The sequence below is a fragment of the Corvus brachyrhynchos genome, unplaced genomic scaffold (assembly GCF_000691975.1).
Source record: "Corvus brachyrhynchos isolate BGI_N302 unplaced genomic scaffold, ASM69197v1 scaffold12, whole genome shotgun sequence".
Classification (NCBI taxonomy): domain Eukaryota; kingdom Metazoa; phylum Chordata; class Aves; order Passeriformes; family Corvidae; genus Corvus; species Corvus brachyrhynchos.
The window spans coordinates 5,681,005-5,708,659 of record NW_008237885.1 but is presented as its reverse complement, the minus strand read 5'-3'; positions in this window follow the sequence as shown (position 1 = coordinate 5,708,659).

Sequence of the window (27,655 nt, the reverse complement as noted above, 5' to 3'; positions counted from 1 at the left end):
ACTTTCAGACTGTCACATTGAATTTAATTGGAATTGGAGAATATACAATGTGTTCTGAATTAAACCTTTTATACCTACCTTCTGTGTAAGCAGAACACCAAGATTTCATCATCAGTCAAAATAAGCTCCCTACTGAATCTAAATGAGAACAGTAAATGCATTTTCCTTAGGAAAAAAACAACTTAAATTTTGCTCTTCAGAATGGGTGTAAGGTTAGCCAGGCCTACAGGCTGGCAGGACCATAGATGAGTCCATATCCATCTGACAGTTCCATTATTTTCTAACTAAGCCTCTGTTTATGTCCTTATACATTTGCCTCCAAAATTATTATTAATTTAGATAAATAAAATAACAAATATCAAGAAAAATATCACAATACAAAATTATTCTAATAAGGTCATGTTAAAAATATGATCTTAATGCTGAAATTTTGCTAAGATTATGAAAGAAAAAAAAAGTATTATTTCTGAGGTTAAGTAATCTGGTCTATTGTCTCTGGACATTTCCCACTGATATCAGGGGAGCACTCCAGATCTCCTTCATTAAGGCACACAGATTGTCTCCTCACAGTGGTCCTTCCCCAGAGTGATGTAGGACATCCCATCTCCTCTGACTGCAAAAGCTAGGGTCAATTATAATCAGGAAAAATAGGATTACTACCATGTTATGCTTTTTTGATCAGGCAGCTCAACAGGTAATGCATAGGTCACATAACTTGATACCTCTTGTATACTTTTCCTGCTAATTATGTTAACTCAGACTTAACTCCTCTGTTAGTTCAAGTCTGTTCTCTAAGCATAGGAACTTTGTAATGGAATAAAAAAATACATTGTTTATGAGTAATTGAGTTGTGAAATGATTTCCATATTGTATTAAAGGTAGTATTTTTATACTGACACTGAGACTTATCTATGGAACCAGAGAAGATTTCGCCATCATGTGAAGCTAGTTACTAAGAGCCCGAGGATGTGTACAATTTCACAAGTTAAGGAAATGCACAAAGATTAAGTTCTGCTGGTTTATAAAGTATTTAATTGATTAACAGTTGAGTTAACATTTAATAGAGAAAACAGATGCATGTTAGATACACATAAAAATATTTTGACAACTTAAAACGTGTTTGAATTCCTCATCTTCCGTGACTACAGAACATTTGTATAGTTCAGATACTAAGTGTCCTGTGCTGGCTAGGTGGTAGAATGGCATGTCAAATATGTTTTGGCAGGTCTGACACTCCTGACAGAACAGGAAGGTGACATTATTAGAAGTCTGTATAATGGAAGTAACTTTCAAGTGTAATGTAGAAACATTTGTTTTTTCTTAAGCTTCCCAGTTTTGACAAAGGTTTATGAACAAAAGTCCCCTCTTCTAGATAAAGTAATTAACTCAAATTGTATCTTTGACCATGTAAGCATTTTATTTACAATTTATTTGGCTTATACTTTCTGTAAAGAAGCTTGTTATTAAACTGAAAATTTAAACTTCTAATGTTTGTTAAAGTAAACAGCAGTAGGAATTTGCCATCAGCAAAAGAAAAGTTGTTAAGACAACAGTTGAATTTTCAGATAAAATCTGCTTGGAATTTAAAATAAACAGAAAAGAGGTCAAAAGTGACAGCCTTTACTCTGAGGATAATCTGGGGGCAAAATATTCAATTTTAGTTTGAATAAGCTGTGTGTTTCTGACAAAACCCCTATTTTTCCCCTCTGGCCATGTCTTATTTCAGCCCACAATATGATCCTGGAGTGCATTAATCAGATTAATTTCAGATAAATCAAAAGCAGAAGGGTTGCTGGGAGGGGGTCTTCAGGGAACTCCAACCACAAATGGACCTTCAGCTCCCAAAATCTGAAGTCATCATCCCTGAAATGTGTGTAGTAACAGTGTAACTTCCTCTGCAGCGACTGCTTTACATTCCGTATCCATTCTTCTTCACTGAGCTATCTCTAGATGTAGACAGCATGGGTGAATAATTTTTTAGCACAGCTATAGGTTTATTCTCTTGTGCTCATTATACTAGAAACATGCCATGATTAATTCTAATTCATTGTAAATTTATGTTTTAGATTAGAAGTTGTACATTAGTATGCAAGTGTTGGATGCAACAACATAATGTATGCCAATGTTTTAATACTGTTAGCTTAATAGCTTTGAAGCTACCTGAACTTATGGGAAGAGTATCTAAGCAAAACTTCATGCAAAACATTTTCTCAAAAATTTTGGATCACCTTGAAATGAAAGAAGTCTGAGCGCTCTTTTATATTTTTTGGGTTTTTTTCACTTGTGTATCAATGTTTTTAATTTTAGTCAGTATATCACCTTCTTACTGTATCACCCTCTGTCATAATTAAAAGGAATATTTTTGTAAGAGTTATGGCTTGGTTTTCAAACCAGAATGTTCTAAAATGTTAATACAAAACTTTTTTCCTAAGGATCACAAAAGTTTAAGGTCTAACAGCCTTTGATCTCTTAGAAGCTCTTCATGTACTTGTTTTTGTTTGTTTGTTTTTAATTAGGAGTGAATGATATTCACAACTAAGTGAGAAGATAAGAAACTATTTTCATGATCTTTCTGATGGGGAAATTTGACTACAAAAGAGTAAACCGAGTTTACAAGGTCATTCAGTAGGTTAGTGCAATTACTGTGTTCTTACATATGCAGTTTCCCAATACTCTCCTTTCTCCCTTTGTTTTGCATTCACTTTTCTCTCAAGGTTTCAGTTTAACACTATAATTCTTTCAGATGAAGAAATGTAGGGATATGTGGTTTAGCCTGTTCTAACAGCAAAACAATTAATTCTGAGTAGTTGAAAGTACACATAAGGGTCACTAATTCATAAAAAATTTAAATTAAAGATTTGAAGTCCAGTTTTCTGGAAATACAGGTGTAGTATCAAGACCGAAGTCCTAGATCTCCAGAGGTTCTGAGAATAAGTGAACAGGGTTAAAGATTTGACTAGGAGCATGTCAGCCTAGTTCACAAAAATTCAAAAAAGAAGTAGTTCATATAATACTGTTCCATATCAGTAGAACAGATATTCTGCAGTTACACTGGAGATTCCTTTTTTAGTTCTGTTTGCCGTGATTTTTGTTAAAATACTTAACATGTATTTGATCTGCTGTACTTTTAGAAGACATTGGGATATATAAGCAATTTTCTATGGGAATAATGCAGATGCTGTGCCAGATTCTGCACCCAGGATGGGGATACTCTGGATGTACACTCTGGGGAATGAGATGTGGAAAAACATTGCTGAGGAAAGGGCGGGAGGCCCTGATTGACAGAAATGGGAACAGGAGTCAGCAGTGCATGGGCAGGCAGGAGGGCCAACCATGCCCTGGGGTGCATCAGGCACAGCATCAGCAGCTGGGCAAGGGAGGGGATTGTCCTGCTCTGCTCTGCACTGGGGCAGCCTCACCTCAAGTGCTAGGGTAGTTTTGGGTGCCACAATATAAGATATAAAGTTATTAGAGAGTGTCCAAAGGAGGGCAACAAAGATGGTGAAGGGTCTGGAGGGGAAGCCATATGACTAGTGGCTGAGAGTGTGTTCAGCCTGAAAGAGGAGGCTGAGGCGTGACCTCATTGCAGTCTACAATTTCCTCATGAGGGGAAGAGAAGGGACACTGATCTCTTCTCTGTGGTGACCAGTAACAGGACCCAAGGGAGGGGCCTGAAATTGTGTCAGGGGAGGTTTAGATTGGATATTAGAAAATGTTCTTCATCAGGAGAGTAGCCGGGCACTGGAACAGGCTCCCCAGCAAAGTGGTCACAGCACCAGCCTGACAGAGTTCACTAAGCATTTGGTCAATACTTTTAGGCATATGGTGTGACTCTTGGGGATGGTTCTGTGCAGGGCCAGGAGTTGGACTCAATGACCTTTGTGAGTCCCTTCCAACTCAGTACATTCTGTGATTCTGTGAAAAGTTTTGCTGAACAATGGAAACATCACAACATCTGGAAGATAAAAGCCAAACTAGAAACCGTAACAAGGCCGTCTGTCAGGGTCAGACAGCAATGCCAAGATACGGTTTATTTTGCAGATATCATCAGTTTCTCTAACTGAAATAGTCAAGGGTCTCTTAGAGGCAAAATGTCTTGGATAAGGGCTTTAGATGGATCAGATGTAGCTGAGTAAATAGTAATGTTAGAGACATAGATAAATTTTTATAGCACTGCTATAGACAAAAGTACAGTCATAAGCCATTTCACAAATATAAACACTCTGGAGGGTGCTGAAATTGGCTTCCCATGTGCCTTTCTTAGATTTCATTACTTGGATGAAAATGAAGTAAATGTAGTATATTGGTGAGTTTGTTATTTTCTAGTACAATCCTCATCAGAGGGGTCAGCAGGCTTTGCGTACAATTTTTGTTCCTTTGCACACAATTTATGGAATGCCCTAAACACTGCCATAGTTACAAAATTGTTTGTGAGGTACTTTTCCAACAAATAAGCCAGTTTAATAAGTATTTGAAATATTTTATTGAATCTATTTTCAAATAATTAAGTTTTATACTTGAGGGAGGTTAAAAAGTTAACTCTCACTTAGATATCAAAGGAGAGTGGGTCAAACTTTTGGTGGATTTATGCAGAATTCTTCCTCACTCCCAAGTAGCTGTGTGGGATAACAGCAGATAGAAATGTTGTTCCTTCTGCTATAGAAAATTAAGAAGGATATTAAAAAGAGAGAGAGAGTAGATCTCCAACTTTTTTCAAGTCGTTTCCACAATGAAAATTGTACACACACAAAAAAATAGTTACCACATATTTTTTTAAAAGTTCTAAACCTCATAAATTTTGTTGAATTTTGCTAGAATGGCCATATGGCAATTTGAAAGAATTGCATTACAGCCTCTCATAATTTAAAATTCTGATATCTCATCATGTTTGTTACATTTTTAAAATAACATCATAATGCATTTCTGAATTGATTCTGTGCTAAAAAAGTAGTTTACTGCATCAGAGCTTTCCAGAAACATCATGTAAGACTTCAAGGATCAGATACTCTGTGGGTATCTCATAACAGGTTGCAAATTATATAATTCAAATCCAAAAGAAACAGGAAATGTTACAGGCTTTAAAAACAAAGTACAGTTTCAGACATCTTCCTTGAGCAATAATATTTTTGAGACAAGATGGCAAATAAATTATATATTTTATCTTTTTATTACTCATGAGAAATAGTGACTGTCTTCAGAATTTCTGCTTTTTTATGTAAGCAAAAGATCTAGGGGTTTTTTTTTGTTTGGTTGGTTTTTTTCTTAGTTTTGTATAAATAGCTTTGAATAACTGCTTAAAGTTCATGAAAGTTATTGTATGAGTAGACCTCCTGTTATGAACTCTATAATTATAATTTCCTTTCCAAGAACATATATAACAAATGCTCTCAGCATTAAGTCATAATATACTTTGATGTATAATTAAAAAGAAAGGCATTAGGGGAAAAAGAAGTTTAGTTATAAGTAATGTTCTTAATACACTGCATATTATTTTGAAATACAAATTAAGTTAGATTTAAATAATTTATTAAGCCCCTAGAATTAAGATATAATGATGAAATATATTAGTGACAGCCCAATTTACAAGTGAACAATCCAGATATTTCAATATATATAACTTAGATCTATTATTTAGTACTCTATGGCAGAATTTATCCTGAAAAACAAAGCTTTTATTCACAAAAAACTGAAATAAGAGTGACTTAATAGGACTACGTTTCCAATTCATGTTGAAGGAAGAGCTAGTTGGTGAAACAGTACAATTCACAGTCAAAAGTGTTCCTTTTTCCTGTTAGATTGGTTTACTGCATATTAGTACAACCTAAAATTTGGCATTGTGTAATGCCACATTATATTACTGATTCAATAAACAAACGTCTTTTTAAAAATTTCTTCTAAACATTTTTAATTGTTTTAGTGAATTTCTTACTATATGTTTTAATATTTTCCTGTTGGCATTTGCTTATATAAGCATATTTATTTTCATACCTAACTTTTTAAAAATAAATACCCAGAGCACAGTAACCACTTTCTTCATAATTTCACATTATGAAAATGGTTTGAGTTACAAAAAAAATAGTGAACCTCACAGTTAGCATTCTAATAGAAATTAATCAGAAACTCTAAACCAAAATAGTTTAAATTTTAATTAAATAGAATGACAGATATTACATTATGGAAAAATAGAGCATGATCATGTGAATGTCAGCTTGTTGGTAACTTGCCATCAATGTTAACCTCTTTGGAGTTGGTTGTTAATACAAGTGAGGTTAGAAACTCTGATATTATTGGTAGGGAGGTTGTTCAAGGGGTAAATATTCATTTGGATATGTTGGTCTGTCCTGCCAGCTCCTGTGCTTAAAATTTTGTCAAAGCAGGACATTTCTCTTTCCTGGTCTATCAGATAGGCCAGAAACTGGAGACTGAATCCAAGATATCCAATTTTAAAAGGCCATGGTCACTCCCCCAGTCATATTTTATTTCCATTCCAAGAAGATTTGTGCTACTGGATGATAAGTACTTTCACAAAACTGACAGAATTTTATTCTGCATTCATGAAAATTGGGATAATTTTAATATTATGTCTCAAAAAAATGTACAGCATATTTGATTTTTTTTCTATGGACATCATTTTTATATTTTAAATAAAACACTATCACATGACAAAACAGATTTATGTAATGGATATCAGAATACAATGGATTTCATTCTTGATAAAAATGGAAAGATCAAAACCTAGATTTAAAATTATATATAGTTTATATATAAAGAAATGTGTATCTATTCGTGTGTGTGTGAGCACAAGGGGGAAAATTCTGATACACTTTCATAGCAGAATTTATAACTTCATTGCAAAGCAATTTATTTAGTGTGTCACAGCAGACTGCAAAATAACTCCTACCTTGCTTGATATGGTAACATTATGTTCCCAACTCATGCTCTGAATTCACCTGTCTGAAAGCCTGTGGTCATTTCAGATTATTTCAGATGACAATCACTTTGCCCTCAGCATATGTGCAAGGTCAACAAAAAAGAAGAAGGAAAAAAAATACCACAATAAGAATATATGAGATGTTAAGTCATAAAACGGTATTAAGTAGCTCCTGTGTTGGTAAATAAAATATTTTAAATTTTAAAAATAGATATGATGTCCCTCAGCTATTGCTGTAACACCTTGAAAATCCCCTCACAGAGGAATAAAAGAAAAAAAGTGTAAAAATCCTTCTTCTGCTTTATGAAATTATGCACACTACTTCTGTGCTGTCTTTAAAATACTGTAGTTCATCCTAGTCATATCTCCAAGATAAATAATTTTGTCAATTATTTGATCACTCCTATTATAGTTTTAGTGGGGAAAAAAGTCTGTCTTCGGACTCTGAAAAATTGATCTAGAATTTTTCAACATGTCTAAGCTATATAACTCATGAAGAAAAAAGGATTTTTGTTACCACACCTATGCTAATACAAAATTCACTGGCTTTTGTCCCATAATTCTGGGTTTATATAGTCATTAAAAATAAACACAGAAAACACAATATTCAACAGGATGGGGTGAAAAAAATATGACACAAAACACAGAATAAAAGGCAGAAGTACCTTAAAGTAATTGAAAACATGGAGATATGATAAAGTTTTCTTTCAGGTGATACATCATTAATGCCTACTTACAAAGGGCTTATACAAATTAACAAAAAAGGAAAAGCTGTGACAATTCTTGTGTATTTGCTGTTTAAAAAGCAGGATTATGTTCCAGATTCAGACTCAAAATTTGTCAGTCACAGAACTACATGTCTAGGCTCCTGCTAAAGCCAAGTGAGATGTAAATGCTGTCACTAAGGTCTGAACAACTGTTTAGTGCATCCTAAAATAAATAATTTAGACAGCTGGGTCACTCTTAAATCTTCAATGACTGCATTTTCTACAGCGTAATTCAGTTATCCATTCATAAATGTCTAATGCTCTTTGAGGAGCCATACGGCTTTGGAGACGTGCATGAGGTTTGCAGGTATGAGACCAAACCTGTGAGAAACCTGATGCCTCCAGGGACAACTTCTGAAGTGCAATAGAGCACTTCAGGCAGCACATCATAGTTTAATTCTGTACAACCCAATTAAATCCCAACTCTCGCTTCAGTCAGAGGGGAACTTAAACAGTTAAGCAATCAAATGAATTTCTGAAATACAGAATTGCCTATAGAAAAGATGCAGGAGACAAGGATTAAAGGTAGATTATGGAATTTGTTGCAAAAAAAAAAAAAAAAAAAAAAAAAATTGAAAGAATTTAAACCACAGCAATTAAATTACTATTCTTTCTTTTGAATTCCACATTAGAAAGTGAATTTATCTGACTAAATGTATATACTTAGTTCAGCTGCCTACTTCTAAGGGTCTAGTAACATTACAATATCGTAAAATATTCAGCCTGACTCCTAGATGACACTTTGGAAGGTCATGTACGTCTTTTAAGCCCTGCACCCTTTTATTTGAACCTGGATCTATTAGATGCTCAGATGAAACCTGTGTGGTACAATTAAACAAATCTTATATGTTTGCATCCAAGTCCAGGAAGATGTGATGGTGATGAAAATAGTCGGGTCTTCGCATTCATGCTGCACACGCATGCACAAACACAGACCCTCTCCATTTGTGTTATCTATGATAGGCAATGTGATTTACCCGAAGATAAGAACACCAGGTGGGTATTGCAGGTGGAACTGTCTGGGTGCTGGTGTAATTAACGCATTCCAGAGAGGGAGGAGCTGATATGTTGGTGATAGACACTGGTACTCATCAAGTGTTGCTGAAGACTCAGCCAATTGAGCAACCTGGTCTCTGAAGGTTGCAGGCATCTTCTGGCTGGATGCCCCACCTCATCAGGGACTCCTGCAGGGTATGTCCTAGACATTCCAGAGACAGGGGATACTCATCTTGGATGGGTGAGTAAAAAAGCACCAAGACTCGGTGAAACAGAAAGGCCAATAATTAATTTCTGGGCATAGGCAGCGATATGGGATACACATCATAAGGTCATCCCAAGACAAATACGAAGATAAAATCCTAAAGTTGCCACATCGGTGCTAATTGTGAATTCTGCAAGGCCAAGACAGTAAAACTTACACTTCTAGAAGAACCCGCTGATATTACAACACTTTTGACATAAACTTAGACCTAATCTAAGTGGACCAAGCCACACCTAGGCTTCTTTGAGAAGTTTAGAAAGCTAGGGCATCTCACTGAACCTCATGACTCAATGGGAGGAACCACAACCTGAGTGTATTATAATCCATGGTAGTAATGCACACAACTTCATTGGCAATATATAGACACTGTACTAGCAATACTTCTGATCATAACCATCCACATAATCATTGTGTCCTACTTCTCGTGCCTGGCTGAGAACCTTCCTTCAACTACCCTGCTACAGATGGCTAAATATCTTTCTGTTCAGAGCAAGAGACCCATTTGGGGTACAGTGTATGTCATCAGAGAGTAAATGTCTTAACCTGATTGGATCATTTGTGTACTAAAGCTGTTTACCTCTAAAGGATTTCTGAGATACAAATGTCAACACTGCAAACATTTATACTGAGATACATTAATCCAAATATATAACTAAAAATATCTATGTGGACAGTGAGAACTCACTGTCCTTATCACAATATTTATTAGGCTCTGTGTCAAGGGGAAGGGCATTGGTTTTAGGAAAAGAGAGGAAATGGCTGTGTTTAGGTCTATTAAAACTTGAAGCATGGAAATGTTTCTAAAAAATTTGGAAGATATGCATGAAAATACTGGATGCTTTCTCAGGTAATAGAATATCTGCAGCTTGATCTTAACAGAAGAATACTATATATATTTCCGTGATTTGTCTAGCATGAAAAGGCTTGACATTGAGAAGATCAAGTAATGGCAGAAACAAAAAAAAATGTTTGAAAATTACTATTCTATCACACACACACACATTCACACACACAAAGCTTGAAGTCTTCAAACCGTAAGTTTTTCTTGAAAAGCATATGTTCTTAAAAAAACCTGTACGTTTCAACCAATCAAGCAACACAAAACAAGATGAATGCATTAATAGATTGATCCAGGTGAAAACCTACAATTTTCAAACAAACTTCAACTGGGGTGTCAGGTCTCAGCAATTATCTGTCTCCTGAATTATTGTGTAAAACCAATAACACTAAGAAATTTTAGACTTAATTTTCTCCTCTAGATAAGATAATGTCAGTAAAAATGGTCATGCTGAGAAAAAGAAAGGGCAAATAGCAGGACAGTGAGGAAATATGAAGCAAAGTCAGTCGTAAATGTTAAAGGCACTATTATGTAAGTAAATATGAAATGTTTGCTAAGTACAGTAAGACATTTGAATGATTGCATAATGAATTAAAAGCTATTTAGATATGTTCAGGGTGTAATTTTTTCCTTTGTACTCTTTGGATTTCAATTAAATTTGTGGTTTGTTTATGGCCATTTTATATAAGTTATCAACAGTTACACTTTATCTAAATTCTACTTCAATACAGTCTGGAAAGTAATTTCCTTTCTGTATCTGTGATCACCTCAAATGACTAGTGAAGACCTCAAATCATTAAAACAACATTCCTGGCTGATATAAAAGGAGGAAATGAGCATGGGTGAATCTGACAAAAAAACATTGTTAAAAAATGAAGTTTGATAAAGTTATATGGACTAGTTTCAAAGCTATAATAACTCAGTCAGAAGAATTAAAATAAGTTAAGTTATTAAATTAAGAACAAATGACCTAGTAGGTTTAATTTTCCCTTATAAACAGTCTCCCTGGGACAGATAAAAACAGGCAGCTGCAATACCATGACTGACTTTCTTATTTTCCCATGAATACTGAGGGCTTATGATGTAATTATTACTGCTATTAAAGAAATTATCAGGTATTAAAAATTAATATGACTACTCGTTGGAAGAATACTGAAAAAATGTTTGATCTCTTTATGGGAAGGGCCATAATATCACTCACATGTTTAGATATAGTTTAGCTTCCTAACAAGCTAGTATTTTATAACGGGAAGGTATTTATACTGCCACGATATTTTGATTAATTTAACACATTGTAGAATGTAAAACCACTTTTTAATTTTTTTTTAAAATCTGCTGAAAAATACAGGATGATGATCTTTGGAAAGCTAGTAACTTCTTGCAGGTAATTCATGTTGGTACACAAAGGATCTTGAGACTTTTTCACACACGAAAAGATTCATTAGTGGAGTGGATATCCGGTGGCATACATATGATTCTAGTGATTAAATTATTAAAGTTGCTCTTGGGAAAAAAAAAAGGAGAGATAGAGGAAGAAGAGGGAGATATATGAAAAGAGGGATGAGGAAGGAAAGAAAAAAGGGAAAAGGAAAAGGTTGACACTGGAAAGGGTCAGGATGGACTGAGATGAGCATCCTTGTCTGGAGGCTCTCTCCAGTGCAGTAGCGGTGAAAAACAAAATATGAGGTTGCTTCTTTTTTTGCAACGCTTCTCCCTTAAGACTGCAGAGTTGTCACTGAAGCCTTTTTAAATTCCTTCGTCTAGTCTTAAGTGTGATGCTGTTAGTTCTGGCTGGAGTACACCAAACAGATGCAAGTGTTGCACCTTCACTGCTCTTTAAGTGTCTATCCATATACTGTATTTAGTGATATTTAACAAAACATTGCAAATCTCTGTACAGATCCCTGAGCGACACCACTTGTTACTGATCTCCATCTGGACATTGAGATATTAACCACTACTTCCGCTCTGGGTGTAACCTTATCCACTTAACAATCCACTCATCAAATCCATCTCTCCAATTCATAGAGAAGGAAGCTTGCAGGGGACCATGTCAATGGCCTTATGGCAGTCCAGAGAGATAGCATCCATAGCTCTTCCATCTGACTCATCTAAGTTAAGTCTGAAAATTATTGTTCTGCCAGAGATGTGCAGAGACACTCAGTCTGGACAGGTAAGAAAAACTCAAGTATTATAAAACACCAGGTAGACATTTTAGCTAAAAGTGCTAGGACTGCTACTGCATGTCCGAACCAATTTCAGATTTTATATAGGCATGTGAAGGAAAGACTCCACATTTTTTCAGGATTGATGTACTTTACATACATACCAGATGGTTTTTAAGTATCAATTTTTCATGAAGTGTATATAGATATACAAACATACACACATATACACAAAAATCCATATATATTTGTATGAATATATATATAAATAAAAGTAAATTAGGAAGTTTGAGCCACATAACTTACTAAGATTCTCATTTACATTTAGACTGTCCTGAATTATGCACAAATAGTGTCTACAGGTCTCACTGGTGCATACATAAGACTACTGAATTTATCTTTGTCATCTATCATTACTATAAACGTGTGTGGTGAATAATCCAGCTAGAATGTATAATTGCTCATTCTTTAAAATGCTTTTTAATACTTTCATGTAGTTAAATCCACTTCCATTTGGATATTTATCAGTTATTTTCATTTATAAATCCTATTTTACAAGTTGGGAGATGCTGCTGTGAAAAGAATTCTCTATTAAAAAATCACGTTAAAACCAGAATGAATTCTGAGGCATGTTTCATTTCTAAATTGACAAGTAACATGAAAAAGCACTAAAAAACAAACAAAAAATCCTTTTGTAATAATGTTTCAAGGCATTCATATGACTTCTGTGCATATAATATACATATGTTATATCTCACAGTGTAATTGCATTGATTTAAGCAAATAGATAAACAAAAGCAATAGAGGATATAACTGATAAATAGTTCTATAATTCGTTTCAGTCCAGCGTTGACTTTTTTATGAAGTTATTTATAGAAAACATATGAGTTTTTTGGGAGGGCAGAATGTCTATACTCATGAATGCCTTCCTAGTATATGATAAGAGCACAGAAGATTAAAAAAAATGTTTCTGATGGCCTCTTTTTCAATAGAAACACTGTGTTTGGTTGACTATAATAAGGAAATTGCAATATAATAGCTAAAAAGAGCTTTAGTAAAAACAAAGAAAGCATTCAGCAAAATATTTTCTGATTCCAACTGTTTTAAAATTTCTAAACGTTTCCAATCAAATAGGTAATAGATTTCTAAATGTTTCCAATCAAAGTACAATAGGGATTCTGTTTTTTTTGTAAACAGAGAATAAATCTACCTAACAGAAATCAGCATTAGCTTAGAACACTATTGACACCATTATTGCAAATAGTATTTGAAATCAGTAATATGTAGGCAAGCATGTAAGTCCTGCTGTATTTATTATAAGCCCTGCCTATAACGGTGGATCTAATTCTGTACTAGAATATCTTTTGAAATGAGGCCCTAAGAGAGCAGTTGCAAAAAGGCAAAAGTCCTTCAGCACAGACACACTTAGATGATGCTATTGTGCTGAAAGCAGATAACTCTGAGTGAATGCTGGACTGCGGCATCAAGTCTTTGAAACACAGCCCATAGCGAAAGAAACTTGCAAAGCAGTTGTTTGGTTTTATTGCTTATTGAGCCTTATTTTAAGCCAGATAGCCCTTGGCAATTCTTATGAAACAATCTAGAATTGTATTATGGATTTTTTTCTTCCATCAACTAGAATTTCAAAATGGATAGACATCACCTGAACTATAAAAAAATTGAGTTTGTTCTCTAGGGTTATTGCTAGCTTGCAACAGGTTATGTTAAGCTACACTTATTTAATCTTTTTAATGTTAAATATCAGCTTGCCTTCATTTTTACTGTTGTGTCTAATGGACCCTTAAGGTTTAATAACCTTTTCCATAAAAAGATTAAATTTTATTATAATATGTTTACATGTTTAGTCTGAGCACATTTGTCAATATGAAAGCTGTATTCATACTACTTGTTTGCTCACATTATTTATATTCCTTATTTTTCCCTTCTTTCTTTCCTTTTTTTTACCCTTTCTTTCCTTTTTTTTCCCTCTATTTTAATGCTTGATCTTCTTCCCAATCTCGTAAGAAGAATATATTCCCATATCTCCTTGTTTTTCTCAAACCTCCCCTGCATATAGTGCACAGTTATCCTCTTTTCTTCTGAAGATCTAAAATTGGCTTATTTTATCTGACCTGGCCTGTGTCAGAATTCTGAATTATAATATTCAACTTCCTCACGTTTTAATGAAATACAGCGCATCGGCTCTAGAGAGGGAGGAACAGAATAATGTGCAACACTACAGCAAAAAAATGTTTTTTGTTCATGTATGTAACACATGAAACAAAGAAATGAGTTCCATAAATCTGATATGAAAGCCAGTATAAAAACTTAAGGTCAAGATGATAGATCCTAATATTAAATGAGAACATTTTTTTAAATTATTTGTTGTCTTCACTACTAGTCATTTAAAGCGTTTACACATGCAGAAAGAAAATTACCTTCCAGACCCACACCCATGCACAGAATTGAAGTAAAATTCAGGTAGAGTGTAACTTTCAATAACTTAGATAAAATGGCCAAAAACAAACCACAAATTTAAATGAAATCCAAATAGGACAAAGGAAAAAAAACCACACTGAGCATATCTAAACAGCTTTTAATTCATTATGCAATCGTTCATGAAGTAGAAAATAAAATAGGAATACTAGTGAACTATATCAGTTTTTAACAAGTGCAATTTTTAGCAGTACAATTGTATCATGCACTTTAACAAGTAAGACAAGACTGTTTCATAGTGCTGTGCCCTATGGGTGTCATATTTGTGATGCATTTTGCGTCCCAGAATCTGTTTTTCCTTCAAAAAGGTTTTATATTATTTTGTTTTTCTGTAGGTTTGAAGAGTGCTAAATTAATCTTGAAAATACAGGGCAGTACAATGGCTGTTTTTTTGATGAACATCCTTCAAAACCTATTGGATCAGCTCAGAATATCAGAATGCTCTAAATATCAGTGCTGTTAACTTAATTCATATCTCCAAAAGGAGTAAGGGAGGAAAAGGAGTCACATGAACAAATTGTAAGAGGAATGCATATGCAACAGCTTACCTCTATTCCAAAGAGTTCTGCATATGTGAAATTTTCCATACGGAGTCTAGTCCCTTTAAGACAAGCTGAACTAACCACTCAGAACATGACTCCTGACACTTTATACATTATCCATGATTAAGCTGTACATAGAGTTGTCTCTGATTTTATTATGTAGACGTGAATGTCAAATAAGCAACATCTGCTTTATCCCTTTTCTCACAGTCAAGATGGTGCTTTTTCCTGTATTTTCTCCACTCTTTGGAGTGCGTGATCCACATGGGCATTGCCAAACATGCTTACAAACGGTTCAGCTGCATGACAATTAAATCTATGTCAACATTTTTTTAAGAGTTTTGAATTTTAATGTGCTATTACACATTCAATCTCTCCTCTCACTTTCTTACAAGATTACCAGGACAAATTCTGAGGTGTTTGCTCAAGAGAGAAGTGAAGAAAGTGAATTGTTAAGAAGAGTATTGCTTACAATTGGGAATCTATACTGAACTATTTTGAATGTGCAGAATATGCCAAGCCTTTTAGAAAAAGGAACAATGGAGCTGTATAATATAATGTGAGCTGTGTAATAAGGAGTGAAAATCTGAGAAAATGCGGCATGTATTTGGGCAATACAAAACAGGAGATGAACCATGCCAAAGAATCTGGACATTTAATATTTGGAATATTTCTTAATTTTCGTCTCTAATAGACTTTTTGGTTTGAATCAGGAAGTTTTTGTGTTTTCCAACAGTAGGAAGTACAGCTCAAATAAGACAGTTTTATACTTCTATGTCCATGGATTATATTTTGATAGCTTTTCTTCAGGGTTTATGCATTTTTTAGCTAATTTAAAATTTCAATACACATTTATAGTCACTTCAGAGATTTTTAATGTTAGTCAGATCACATCAGGACATGGCAATGAAATCATACACAAAGAGAGCAGTTCACTCCCCCCATCTAAACTTTGAATTTAGACTAAGTAAACTAAGTAAAGGGCTAATCCTGAGTGAGGCTTTAGGATCACTATAGTCTCCCTGGCTGGAAATTGCAGGGTGGGCTAGTTAGTGCACAGCTGTCCATATATGAGCTGATGGGGATTTTTAAAGACCTCTCACATTGAACACAGTTCCTGCTGTTTTGTCTGTTTGTTTGTTTCTTATTTCAAACAACTGCAGAAAACTCCCCACTTGCAAAATATTTCTCTCAATTGGAACAAGTGCCTCTAGGCTTTACCACAGTACACTGGATACAGAAACAAAAATTTAACAAGAGGAAAGGATCTTTTGCAAGCTAACCTGTGAGTTTTTGTGGGAGATGAAAAGCTGGGGAATGCTTTAGTTCTAATTTTAGTTTTTGTTGTTGTTTGGTACAGATTTTATGTAATCCTTAATGCAAATGGTCTTTTGATCACCATCATACATAGATGAAGAAAGAGAAGGGATATTGGTCATGTAGGTAATTCTCCTGAAGATCAATTTATGCATATGCAGTGACATCATTTGATGACAGGAAAATAGGTAAGAATGAGTCAATGGCTTTGGTTGGAAATAAAATTTATCGTTGCATATTTTTATGGAACATAGCTGTTCCATAAAATTAAGTAAGGGAACACATACTTTTCCTGTGAGGCCTTCAATTCTAGTCACATAAGCAGTAAATAAAAATGTCTTCTATTTTCTGTCCTGTAAGGTTGTTGCTAGAAATGAATGGCTTATAACTCCCTCTCTTTTGTCTGTCTCCCCTACCACTACATTAGTGTGGGTGAGTGGGTGGACTGCAAACTGCAAAACCTCAGACTGATCTTTCTTTTCTAGCAAATGTGAACTTCATTAATTGCTGTATTTCAGATCCTTATTCTTGTTACATTGCTGGTCTAGTTTCAGCAAAGACAGACTTATTGTATGTTTAATACATACAAGATGAAAACAAAGTAATTAATTACAAAATATTTCAAACTATTTGAACAATTCAGTTCCTATTTAATTGAACTTTCAATTCAGAGGTATGCATCAGACTGGAAACAAAGACATTTAATCAAGGCAACTAAATAAAAATAGAGTCATTAGAAGCAGTCCTTTTTGCTACAAACACTGTAAAATTAGAAGATATTTAGACTAGAATATTTATATTTTATATTTCAATGTATTTACAGACATAATAGTGAGAACACATAAAGAAATTGAATTTCCTGGAAAATTTTAATAAAAAGAAAAGATAGATATTTTAGTTATGAAACTGGAAAATCTGAATTACTCTGAATTTGCGGTTTTATTTTCTAACTGAATAAAAGGCAAATCTGAGATTTTGTTTCAGTTTACTCAGCATATGTTCCTTTCTCTTTATTATTTTTCACAGAAACATGGAATCACAGAATAGCTGGAGTTCAAAGGGACCCCTTTAGCTCATGTATTACAAACCCTTTCTCCAGCAGAATCAGCTAATGCAGGTTGCCAAGAGTTGTGTTTTGAATGTCTCATGGGTGGAGACTTCAAAACAATTCTGGACAATCTATTCCAATGTTGGTCATTCTCACAAAAAAAAAGTTATTTATTTAGTTTTAACATGGTGGCCTGTGTATCAGTTTCAGCCCATTTCCTCTTGCTTTATCATTAGATTCCACTGGATAGAGTGTGGTTATATTTTGGTCCCAGCAGGCAGGTCATTATGCATATTTACAATATTCCCCCTGAACCATCTCTTTTCTCAGTTAAACAGTCACAGATGTCTCAGCATTTTCTTATACGAGAGATGCTCCCTTCGTGGCACTTTGCTGGATGCACTCCACTACATCCATGAGTGGTTTGTTGTACACTTCCATCTTAACATAGAATCATAGAAACATAGAATGGCTTGGGTTGGAAGAGACCTTAAAAGTCATCCGGTTCCAGCTCTCAGCAGGGTCATCTTCCACTAGATGAGGTTGCTCAGAGCTCCATCTAGCCTGGCCTTGAACGCCTCCAGGGATGGGGCATGCACAGCTTCTCTGGGCAACCTGTTCCTGTGCTTCACCGCCTGCACATAAAGAATTTCTTTCTGATATGTAATCTAAACATACTCTCATTTTATACACTCTGGCAAAATACACTAATCATATAACAATGTTGTTTCATTCTGTGGGTTTTAATGCTTTTTTGTTGTTTCAGTTAGGTTTTCATGTTATTAATCTCCATCAATTTATAATACAGTTTAAGAAAGACTATCCAGAAAGTAGGATATATTTTTAACACTAATATACAAAAGACAAAGTCTTCCTTTTACCATTTTGATGAAGACTGCTACAATTTCTTGAATAAGAAAACCCTTACTGACACAAGAGGTATAACAATGTTAGCAAAATGCCTTTTATTTTTCCTTTTTTTTAATAATGAAGAGTATTACAATTTTGTAAAATTCTCAAATGTCAGAGTGTTTGCTTCCTTTTGGGCCATTGGAAGATTTTTTTTTCTGGAAAAAGGATTATGTCACTTGATTTTATTCTTTCTTTTAATAAAACTTAGTAGTTACATAGAACTATTCTGACTGCAGAGACTGTCGGTTCACTTTTTCATTCATAGACATATGAAAAGAACTAGTTTGTGAAAATATTAATTAGGTTTCTACTTGACCTTAAGCTAGATACCTCCATATATCCTAGGAGATGGCAAAAATAGTCACAGCAGGGGAACTTAGCTCTCAAATGCTAGTAGCTGAAGGGTTATGCTTCCTGTTATACAACAGAGGCATTAGGGGTTTCTTAGATAAATTCAGAAATACAATACTGCTAACAGTATGAGCAAGCAGTTGACAAGTGAACAAATTACAGGCCCTCATGCAGTTAGATTTTATATTTTTCTCTTTTTTTTTACTTTTGAATCTCTCTTTTCTCTTGCTGTTTCTGAACAATCTCAGTAAGAACATCTCAAGATGTTAAAATATTTCTTTCTCCTGTCAAAGACATGTTTTCCTTTCAGAACAAGTACACTGAAGCTCTTTTTTCCAGGAACTTGAGGGCTCTGCTTTCTAATTAGAAGATTTCTTCCATTTTTGGTATAGACATTTGAACTCAATGTGATTTCCATAACTGAAGGCTATTTCTCAATGTATGGACACCTGATAACTGCATGTATGGTGTTTCTATGCAGAAAGAGATTTGCCAAAGGAATCACAGCATGGTCAGTGGACAGCCAGGAAAGTAGGCTGGTTTGATGATTTCAGTTTGTTAAAGACAGGTATCATCTGACTAGTTAGCATTTTAGGATGTTAATTTATAACACAGAATAACAAAAGTATCTAAAAGGAAGATGATAGAGGTAGAAATGGCTGTTACAAGAAAATACTATTATGACAAATATTTGAAATCACTTCATATATAATAAAAAAAATTATGAGTCACATACAGTACAGATCAGTAATTATAATTAATTTAGGTAACAGCAGCACAGCAGAAATTTGCTGTTAATTTAGGATACTTAACTCTTCTAAAATGTAGGTGCTCTTAGCATATTGAATTTTGCATAACATTGAAATTAGCCATAGCTTTTCTGTTAATGAAGCATCATAGATTAATGAATTAAATAAAGATACTGAGTAATTGACTGAGCAAATTAATTTGGGTTATTGTTACAAATAAGCTAATGTTAAGTTTATCAATGTTGCTGAGAAAGATACACAACGGCAAGAAATGAACTTGCATCAACATAGTTAAATAGCAGTTGTCAAATAATTGTGCAAATATTGTGAAAAAAGTTTCAGTGTCATATTGGGGTTTTTTTTTGGGTTAGCCTCTCTTGTGATTAGGCCTTCTGTTAATTAAAATCCCATTTAGTTTTCTCTATTGTGCATTTTCTATATAGCTAAAACTAATCAGGCTAAGGTCAGTTTCTTAATAGCTTCTAAAAATGAGGTTGAATGAACGCTGTATTTCATAATCTTAATCTGCAAGAACTCCTCATTAACGAAGATCTTCCTGAGCTAATTTGTTATGGGTTGTTCTCTTTGGTAATTATTTTAACATCTAAATACCTTTAGACCTCTTCAAATTAATACTCCCTAGCACTTATGCAGATATGTAACATTTGACTTTCCTTTGATTTAGTGAATCTTACTTAGACTAATAGAATTATTGCAATTTCTTTTTAGTATCAACTTTTACAATTTGGTTCTCTTCATAAATATTTGTTGTAGTTCGTTTTATCTTCACTTTTCTTCTGACAGCATCATCTCTACTGCTTTTTCATCACAACAGAGAACATTTTCATGATTCCTGCTTCTTGCTAACTGATTTCTTTTACTTGGTTATAACATGGGATACAATGTTATTGCCTTCATTGTTCTCTTCCCCTCAGTTTTGCATTTTATGTCTTCTCATCCTGTTTCTATTTATTTAGGTATTAAAGGTGTGCAGATACTTTCATTAACTACTATCAAAGACTTATTTTTTTCAGTTAATTTGTTCATTTTTCCCTATATGCTGATTTCCATTGTATGTTCATTGACCCAAATAGCTGTCTACTGCTATTCAGTATCCAGGTTCCAAACTGAGAGATGCTAGTCAATCCAAAAGTAAATGAAAATAAAAATAAAATCAAACCCAAACCTGTAGGGAGTGTCTTCATTTCCTTTTGTAATGTAATATCAGGACAGGAATACTGTAGGTGCTGCAGAATAATTCAAAATACAAACATCAAGGTACAGCAGATGGTACTATGGCAAGCAGCTAAGAAATTATTTTGTCAGTTTCATGAGAAATAAATACTTTAAAATGAAACTCATTATTTTTTTAAGTATTTATATTCCTAGTTTTTTCTACAGAAAATATTTCTTTACTTAGGAAAATGTTTTTAAGACAAAGGCAGCAAACATCATCCACAAACGTATTTTAGTAAGAGTTTTATGAGAATGAAGAAGGGACAAGGGAGCAGAACAGACTTGCAGATCTTTAAGGACATCTTCCAGAAAGCACAAGAGTTGACAATGCCCAGAAGCAAGAAATCAGGAGAGGAAGACAAGAGACTGGCATGGCTGAGTAGAGAATTGCTGGTTACACTAAAGGGAAAGAAACTAATGTGCAGGCAGTGGAAACGAGGATGTATAACCTCTGAAGATTACAGAGACGAAGTACAGTTGTTTAAAGATGGGGTAAGGAAGGCCAAGGTGAAGCTGAAACTAAACTTGACAAGGGATGCAAAGAATAACAAGAAGGCTTCTACAAGTGTGTTAACTAGAAAAGGAAGATCAAAGGAGGTGTACTCCCTGATAAGAAGTTCTGGCAAACTGGTAGCAACAGATGAGGAGCAGGCTGAGGTAGTCAACATTTTTTTTTGCCTCAGTCTTCAGTGGCAACCTCTCTTCCCACACTTCTCGATTCGATGGACAGCAGCATGGGAACTGCGGAAGCAAAGTTCCTCCCACAGGAAGAAGACAAGTAAGAGAAGATCAGGCTTGTGATCACGTGAGGAACCAGCATGTACATAAGTCTATGACAAGATCAGATGCATCCCGGAGTCCAGTGGGAACTGGCTAATGTAGTTGTCAAGCCATTCTCCACAATAATTGAAAAGTCATGGCAGGAAGGTGAGATCCCAGTTAATTAGGAAAGGGGAAACATTGTACCCATCTTTAAAAAGGGTAGAAAGGAGGACCCTGGGAACTACCCACCTGTCAGCCTCACCTCTGTGCCTGAAGATCATGGAATCTACCAAAGAGATATTTTATACCAATGCAAAGTCATACTCACCAATAAAAGGTTAAGAGAAAGGAGGAGGGGAGCAGGCATTTGTTATTAAGGCATTTGTCTTCAGAAGTAATGACTACATGTACTGAGGCCCTACTTTCCAGGAAATGGCTGAATGTTGCCAAGTGATGGGAAATAGAGAATAAATCTTTGTGTTTTACTTTTCTGCTGTGTGTGGCCTTTGTTTTTATGTATTTAACTGCCTTTATATCAATCCATGGGGTTTTTTCCTCCTCCAAGCATGCTGAGGAAAGGGAGTGAGAGATGCATTGTGGGCACCTGGTAGATAGCCAAGATCAGCCCAACACATTTAGTCAGCTTTTGTTTAATGCAGAGAGCGCCTTTGACCTCTGCCTGACACCTCTGCCAGCCTACCCAGCCCTCTCTGCTACATGGGAGTGCTGGGGCATGGACAAAGCATTGTCTTTGCTTCCTGAAAGTATTTCACCAACTCAACTCTTAACCATGTCCTTAGTGTTAATGCTACCCATACCTTCCTCACCCATGAAAATATCAGCTAAAATTTTCCACCACAATTTGAGCTTTAGGCAGACATCAGATACCAAAAATTGTAGCTGGTATAAATAAACACTTTGCAATGCTGTATAGCTGAAAAAAAGGTGTTTTATTAATTGGCTTAAAAAAGACTGAAATGGTGATCTTTGTCAGTAATATATACATAGAAATTTATATTTTTTATATTTTTCTTTTTTCATTTCAAGCACATCGTAATGTACAAAAGGAAATCTCCCAACTTCTTAGCAGATGAATGAAAGAATCTGTTGATTGTTTTCTCTCAATAAGTTTATTTGAATATAAAGAAGTGTTTTTAAGAAGCCGCTCATTTTACAGTGGAGAGCCTGCTTCTTGTCCCCAGTTCTGTCTTATCATGCTGGTAGAAAAGAAAACAAAAATTAAAAAAAAAAATGCTATAAATAATTAAATGTTACTAGAAGTCAGGCATTCAATGTCATCAAAACTCTGCCGTACTGATACTCTCAAGCTAGCCTCAGAGACAATTGCATGCATTATTTTGTGGTATTTCTCTTAGCTAAGTTTCACACTTTTTAAACTTTAGGGTAGAAGAAAATAACCTAAGTGTGTTGACATGCAAGTTTATGTGACTTCATAAGGACACCCACAAAAGTGGTTCAATTTATTTGTTCTTGTAGTGGGGTAAAGAAATTATAAGAGGAGACAAATACTCCTTTCTCAGGGAGTGAGATCAATTTCACTTCCTGGCAGTTTCTAAATTGTGTTTGCCAATTGTGACTGAAATTATGGAGACAGATGATTGCTGGTCTCAACCTTTCATTATTCCAAGGCCACTGAGTGAAGTTGTGCACTGCTTTTAGGCTTACCTCCTTTGTTTCAATTTACGGGATCTCAAGTTTCATTTCTCAAAGACTGGAATGGAGAAAAGTGTTTCTGAAATCTTTTCTATATACAGGGTTAGCACACTACAGATCTTGGTTTTCTCTTGTCTTTTCCCTTTTCTTCCATTTCTTTGGAAAGTACAATATTCTATGGAAGACATGATCAGAAGGAACATCCATTCTTTTCATAGGTCGAAACTTGACATTTCATTGTCTTTGCTTAAATGACTTATGCAAATTAGGTGTGGTATCAGCTGTAACAGACTGGACCTAAGTTGCATTACTTCTATTTGTGCTTCCTTTTTAGTGAGATCAGTTTAAGTTTTAGAAAGCTCCCAGAAAATGAAATTTTCTCTAATTCACTGCTGAATTTTAAATTTAGATTTTATTCTATAAACTATCTTATAAACATAAAAGATTAAAAAAATCTCTCCTATAAAGTTCTTTATAAAGGACAGTTACATAGACCTGGACAGACAGCTAGAAAAAGACTCAAATTATTAAGCCCTTCATCAAATTTAAAAACCTGTTTGTTTGAGTTTTTTCCCCTTGAAAGGGAAATGTAGAATAGCTGTAACATCATTAAAAAACCATTCACAACCAAATAAACTGAACACTGTCAACACAAGCTAGTTGCTACCATTCCAGGGAAAAATAATGATAAATAAGAAAGAAGATATTTTAAATGTTTTAATTTTTTTTTTTTTTTTTTTTTGAGCAACAGAAATATAAAGTAAGGTCATTATTCTTAGGCACCTAGAAATTTTCACTAATTTTGGGCTTTGCAAGCAGTATAAACTTCAGTTTTAAATTACACCAGAAAAGCTTAAGGGGCCTTCCAAGTATGGAAAGATTAAGTCACTCTTCCACTTTCCAAATGAGACTTAGCCTTGTTTAATCATCAAATAGGGAGGACTAAAGGAGTTGTCCAAGATAAACAGGAAGTCTATGATGATGAATTCTGGTCATTTCATTCAAATTTTTAGCCTGGAAGACAATAAAAGGGGTCTATTACAGGTGTTACTGTAAAACTCTACAAATTAATTGACAGGAAATTAGCTCAATGTATGCAAAGAAGTATTCAAGTACGATTTTTTTTCTAAATATCCTCTTTAAATAGTGAAGAAATTTTATTTGTAAATATAGAAATTTTTGATTAGTTGTTTAACTGCCAAAGCATACCCCAGATTTTAAAAGAAAGAAGAAGCTATTATGTTGATGGAGAAATATGTATCTGTCCAATAAAAAAATACCATAAGAATGCACACAAATATTAATTAAGCTTAGTTTGTTTGCAAACTATTGTTACTATTCTTCAAATTCAGCTAATCAGACTGTCCAATAAAAAAATACCATAAGAATGCACACAAATATTAATTAAGCTTAGTTTGTTTGCAAACTATTGTTACTATTCTTCAAATTCAGCTAATCAGTTTCAACAACTGAAATGATGGGAAAAAAAAAAACAACACAGAGTTAAACTGCAGTGCATTGACTTAAATCCTAGCTCACCAAAATGAGAAGACAACTCTAGCCATATACAGCTCTATAACGAAGCCCTTCAGAGAGGGACTAAGGGCCAAATCTACTCTATGTACAGCAGATTTGAAAAGCTTGGCTTGCTGCTACCAGCAGGAACAATAGTGCTTGGAACATTAGGTAGTGCTGGAAAAAAAAGGCACAGAGAAACACAGTAAGAACTGCCAATCTTCTGGTATTTACAACACCTTTTTTTTATCATCTGAATTTTTGATTTCTTATCCTTATTCCAAGCTTGATTCTAGTCATCCTTCCTTGGGACACCCACTGATATATGTAGGGTTGTATATAGGGGGTGGTTTTTTGCTTGTTTGGGTAGTTTTTGTGTGTTTTTTGTTTTGTTCATTGGGGTTTTTTTGTTGTTTTTTCCTCTTTTTTTTTATTCGACACTGCTGAGAAGCCTTGTTCTTTCTCTCTTGCAGAGAATTTGTCTGCTGCAGAGAAGAGACAATCTGTCTTATGGTTAACAGTCCCAGAAAACCATGGTGGTGGTAGAAAATAATGAGCATGAAGGAAGAAGAATGTAAACAATCCTACTCCCAGCAAATGTGTCCTGAGTCATCCCTTCCTGGGACAGCCAGTGAACAAAGCACAACACCAAGGAGACATAAGGAAGTCGTGGAGATTTATGTTTTTCACGTGTTCCTCAGGAGATATTTTTCTCAGTTATAAATGAGTGGTAGCTTTTGCTCCTCTGGGTTTTCCATGGTTATATTGTGGATTAAGTTCTTATTGCCAGTATAAGTATATAGAGTACACAGTTACTTAACCCCTAAATGGTTATATAAGGCACAAAATCATTGATGCTCTGTGGATCTACCCTGAAGACCTCAGAACAAGAACAAATAGTAGTGGGATATAACATTTTTTCCAGATACTTTTCTTTTGGGTGCAACTTTTATTAACACACTAAGCAAACTTTGCAGTAATTTCCCTTCTGTTTCTTCCAACTATTTTTTTAAATTGTAAAAATGAAAAGTTCAATGTTTATGACAGCTATGTTACATTTAGTCTTTATATTTGCTTGCTTTTTTAAAACTAATAACAAAGTTAATATTTCAGTCTTCATGTTTGGTAACCTTAGATACACTCTGTACTTGAAAACTCTGAGAGGGTTTTTTTCTGCTAAATTTATATATGAACAATAAGCAGAGCTGTGTTTAGTAGCATTTACAGACAATGCAAAATGAAAAAAGAAATAATAAAACAGAAGAGTTTTAGGGCACAATTAATGTTAGGGATTCAACATCCTAAAGTTGCCCATTTTAGGAACTGTGAGGTATCCCATTCAGTCTCCAGATGCACTCCAGATTGTGTGTCTCAGAGGTCCCTTTTCATACCTACCAGTCCTCCCTGTATATTCACGCTCTACATAAGGTCATGTAGTCTAACTCTGAACTACAAATGAGTATTTTGCAGTTATTCTGATTCATAACTAGATAGGTTATTGGGACACCTCACTGGGATGGTGAGCATACTCGTGCTCAGCCTGAAGATCACTATATCCTTGATATCTGTTATCTGCAATAACCAATGAACAATTGCTTTGTACTTGCAACTTAAGCATATTCTACTTGCTTGTATCTCTTTGCGCTTGGCTAAAAAACTAAACTAAGAATTGTCTGTAACAAAACACATGATGCCCTCTTGGAAACCATAGGATATTCATCTTGGCTTTAATCTATCTCTTTAAATGACTGAAGCTATCCTATGGATCCTGCAGTGCCTGCCAGTGCTCTGTGGGTGTCACAGATGATAAAATAAAAATCAATAAAAATCACTAAAATGTTTACATTTTGAGAATAAAATCCTATCCTAAATTCTGTATCTGGGATCACTCTGAGACGCCTTTGTCTTCAAACAAAAAAGATATCACTTGTGTATTATTCACCTCCTCTTAAAGGGAGTAACATAAAAGAGAGAAGCAAAATCACCCTTTATATTATTACCTGATTGATTAATTTTCAAGGTGTGCACATCTGTGAAGTCACCTGAAGAAGGCTAGCTCAGGCTTAGACATCTAGGAATTAATATATAGTAATGCTTTGCAAAACTATTATGATTTCATAACCATAATTGTGTTGTTTTAGTTATAAACATAAATATTATAATATCAGTAATAAACATGAAAAAGAAGAAATATGTTTTGTGGCTTTTCGATCTTAAAAGAGACAATTCTTTTAATAATTCAACGAATGCCCCTATAATTTACCATTTTCTAGTAAACATGAGAAAAGGCTTTAGAACCTTATCTGATAGGAATATTAAGTTTTCTCATGTACAAAATTCCCAGATTATTTCTAATGTGTCTCTGCCATGCCAGGGGTATTGAGTGATCTTTACAGTTGCTTCTGACCTAGACCATTCTGATTCTATGATTCCATTTAAGCAAGTGAATTCTTCTAGCTCTGAATTTGCTATGGTACTATCTCTTTATGAGTTTCAGATCTCATTAGAAATCATTAGACTCTTGAGAGATGCTAACATCTTGAAAACATTATAAACAATGCCTTTTCAACCTTGATTGAAGTTTTTGTATTCCCTGATTAATGTTTGTGCACTGAGATAGATTAAGAATATAAAAGGGAGAAAAACATTTGAATACATGGCCTTTATAAACAAGTTCTTTCAGAATGCTTTGCACCAAGGAATAAAACTTCTCTCCTTTTTTCTTTTCAGTTAAAATAAGTAAATCTCCAAACAATCCTCAGTGACAGATAAGACAACATGAAATGAAGGTTAACTTTTACTGAATAATGTTTTATAACAAAATATATACACGTCATTGAAATGTGATAGGATAGAACTTTACCTCCAAAAACTGGTATAAGTTTTAAACTTGTAACAAAGAATCCTGAACATTCTTCTGCCATTCATAATGTTGATTTTGGCCCACTGAAGAGGATCGGCTTGGATAAACTTTTAGCCTCTTTACCAGAAAGAAAATACCACCATTCTTTCACCATGACAGAAGAACTGGACATTAAATAAAGAATTAAATAAAATTCTGCAATGGTCCTACTATGTTATAGCTGTAGGG